Source organism: Athene cunicularia, assembly GCF_003259725.1.
Source record: "Athene cunicularia isolate RWA chromosome 14 unlocalized genomic scaffold, athCun1 chr14_part1, whole genome shotgun sequence".
Classification (NCBI taxonomy): Eukaryota; Metazoa; Chordata; class Aves; order Strigiformes; family Strigidae; genus Athene; species Athene cunicularia.
In genome coordinates, this window is record NW_020799118.1 from 5,287,594 (window position 1) to 5,291,411 (window position 3,818).

The 3,818-nt window shown below is 34.1% G+C and overlaps 1 protein-coding gene across 1 annotated transcript in view; it reads left to right on the top strand.

Annotated features, from left to right (window-relative positions):
* Positions 1-3,818, top strand: part of RRN3 (RRN3 homolog, RNA polymerase I transcription factor) — a 26,921-nt gene that overhangs the window by 6,793 nt on the left and 16,310 nt on the right. Inside the window, exon 2 of the mRNA XM_026858881.1 lies at positions 2,054-2,056. The gene's annotated coding sequence lies outside the window, so the exon portion shown is untranslated. The remainder of the gene's footprint in view (positions 1-2,053; positions 2,057-3,818) is intronic.

The following is a 3,818-nucleotide window of genomic DNA, read 5'->3' on the forward strand; positions in this document are numbered from 1 at the left end:
GGGGGGGGGGGGGGGGGAAGCAAGCAAAACAAAACACCAGAAAATCCCCCAACAAAACAACAAGAAACAAGAGCTTCCTGAGCCATTAACTTCAGTTTTCAACTAGTATAAAAATAAAAATCAAGTGTTTGAAAACCAAACTGTTGCTTTATTAAGGAAGTTTCTTTCCAGAAATTATTATTGCATTTTCGTCACTTAATTTTCTGGTTCTTGCCATTAATAACTTTATGAAATTATTAATGGAATACTGCACACTGTTACAATTTCTTATCTTAAAAATTATATAGTGGAAGTGAGTGAGAAGTGTGAGAATTTTCAAGATATGGAATTAATTCTATTAAAGTAATAACAAGTAGGTTAGGATCCTTGAGCCTGAAGAGAGATGTAGAGTCAGAAGTGGTGTGGAAAAGGTATATAGGGAAGGCTTCTCCACAAAGCAGGAACCAGTGATTTGTCACAGGCTATGTAACTGAAGTGTGGGATTATTTGGCATGGGGAAATGTGACAGATAAAAATTTACTGATTCAGAAAGCCAGAGGAAGAAACAGAAGAGATGCGAAGATAATGTGTGCGGCTGTAGTAAGACCTGGGGCAGTAAGTGGCAGTTGAGATAATACCCTGAGGAGATGTTACTTGCATGCTGTATTCTTATGCCATTATTGAGACATTCGTGCTTGCTCACCATTGGAGATGGGCTGTAGACTTGGTGGGTCTTTTATTTGGTTCCTGATTGACTGCTAAACATGAAGAAAAATACTTTTAAGACTGACTTCAAATAACAGTTTAGAGTTTTATATTAATATTTGTTCTAAGATTATTATGGAGTAACCTTTTCTTAATGTATTATCTTCAGGATCTGTTGAAGACACGACTATTGAAGTTACTGCCTCTAAAAGTGGGAGAAATGCTGCAAATTGTGGAGAGAGAACTCCCTACTCAATGCAATAGGTTTCTCTCATTATGGAATAATCGCTGCAACCATTGTGGACTCTGTATAAAACGGACACATAGAGCCATATCTCTGCCAAATGCACCTATTTCAAGTGTTGGACTGGATATTTTTTGTGGGTATTTTTCACCATTTCAAAACATAAATTAGATCTCTGAAGAAATGAGAACTAAAAGTGAAACAAACCTGATTCATGAAGAAATCACTGCAGCATGTAATATACTTTTTTAAAAAACAGTTTTAATAACCTGGGAATGTTTGGATAAAAAGCTCTTGCACAATGAAAAGCTCTTGCACTGTTTTACCAAGGTCTGGAAGTTAGACTCACTGTGAATTTTTACGATGCCAGTGCAATACTTTTGTTTGTAAGGGTGCTTTTAAAATATCTATGTTAAACTATTGATAAAAAGTCGCAGTTGTAGTAGAAGTTGTTTATAGTGTAAATACACAATTTACAGTGACTCTTGTAAAGTTTCATCAATATTTTGGAATAACAGTTTTTGAGATTTTATAAGTAGACAAGTAAAAATAGTGATGTTGGCATAGCAGTACATTCTTCATAGTTGCAAAGGATGTAATATGATGACTATAAGACAATGCATTTTTAGTACAGTGATGTTGAGAATTATTTGCCTAATGCTGAAACATTTGGGGAGGGGAACCACAAAAAAAAAAAAAAATCCCTGTTAATTATTATTCTTGATGCTTTATAAAATATGAACAAATTTACATCTGGGTGTAACTGAGAAGTAGCACCTGGGAAAAGATTTCTATTAAAGTTAATGATACCTAAAATTCTTGTGTGGAGAAATTCCTCATGAGTTCCTCTGGTTTTGAACTAAGAGTTTGAGCCCACCATCAGCAAATATAGGTAGGTCTTAAACTTTTACCGTATGATTGTTTTTATGCCACACCTCATTGAATACTTGAGGTGAATTTAAGGAAAATGTTTACTTGGAATACTGTGGCTGTACTTCCTTGTGGACTCTTGAAATGTCTTCCAATGTTCTCTTTTAAATTACTGGAATAATTTCTTACATTTCTGTTCATATTCTGATTTTTAAATGTTTTCCAAATACTCTCAGTTTTTCGGCAAGGTTAGACGCACACTAAACTTGAAAGTCTGTAACATGATTTCTTCTTTACTAACTGCAGTGTTTAAGATGTGTATACAGTTGTTTCCTCCTTTTAGAGGAACTGCAATGTGACACCACTGTGACACATCAGACAATGGTCTGATTTAAAAAAAAAAAAGTGTCAAGCTCCTCCCTTAAAATCTATAGATCACTGTTTCAGTGTCATTTGCAATATTTTTTTCATTATTTTGAACAAAGATAACTGCTTTTTCCAATTCCCCATAGTTTAATTTGTAAGATGAATTATGAGATGTAATGTTTAATAAGTGGAATGACTTGTAGCAGTTATAAATTAAGCCAAAACTTTTGTATGCAGCCATTCACATACTTAGTCTGATGAAAAAAAAATTTCTGATCCAGTGTTGCAGTCATAATTACCAGAGTGAATTGAGCAGGGCTTTGCATTCACTAGGTTACAGTGTAATTAATCTTAAATCCAGTATCGATACTTTATGATTGTTGCATAGAATGGTAGCTAGAATGTTGTTGGCTGTTGCAGCTTCACTCGAAAATTTCATGGGATTCAAACGTTTACAATCATGAACAGTCTGTATGTTTTAAATATTAAATATAGGAGCTGACACCGCAGTAAAGGAGAATGTTAATCAGAGAAGCACTAGAATGTTACTAGTATGGTGTGTCTAAATGAGATAAAAGGTACTTGCTGTGGAACAAGGATAACTATTGTAAACTATGATCCTTTCTTTTTGAAAATGTAAATCAGTTACCATTTCCTGCAGTCTATTTGCCTTCTAAATAAGGAAGGCTAATACTAAATAGAAACTGGCAACCGATTTATTAGCAGTTAAACATTAACAAATATTTTAACACTATTTTAGTCTCCTGGTATCCTTATCTGTTGTAGCATAATGCAGCACAAAGTCCATTCAAAGAACTTTTATATTGTTGGTTGGAAAGAAGCGCTTGTACATATTTAGGAGTGCTTGCTGTTGTGTGAACACGGGGTTTTGTGTCTAAAGCTAGAATTCCTTTAAAGGACAGTCCTGTGCACTCTGTTTAGAAACAGCCAAAATTGTGAAGAACCAAACTCTGGTTACAGATTATACAGGAGTTTTTTGTAACTGGTTAAGCCTTAGAACTAGCTCAGAGCAGTATCCTATATTCCACCAAAGGAAAAAAGCCAACACCCTCACTTGTAATTATGTAAGATGAAATGTTTATTTTTAGACTCCTTAGATGTAGACTGTATCTAAAGAAAGTTTTAATGTGGAATATATATTTTTAGCATATATTATTTTTAAATGGAAACAGCTTCTCTAGGGAGAAATTAAATTGAAGTTATTAGTAAATTCTACAAAATCCTGTTTGATGTGACTCCTGGGAGTGGGAGTTGCTGGGAGGGAGATAATTATTGCAGTAGCAGCTTGTGTAGAGAATAAGCAAATATGTACAGTGGTTAAGAGGGATAAGCTCAAATAATGTCATATGTCACTGTTACAAGTTTAGGTGAATTGGCAAACATTACGTGTTTGGATTTTTTTTTAAAAAAGAAGGTGCTTTGAGCAGATTGAACAATACTGAAGAACTATACAGAAAATGCATGTTTTAATTTATAATTACACAGGTTCCTTTAAAAGTTATTGAAGGTTTTTAGGTACGTTTAATTACTTTTGAATTATAAGATCTCCATGCTGCTACATCCTTTAATGTAGTCAGCTCGTGTTATTAAAAAGAGGGGAAAAAAAAAAACAAAACAACCCACCCACCCCCCT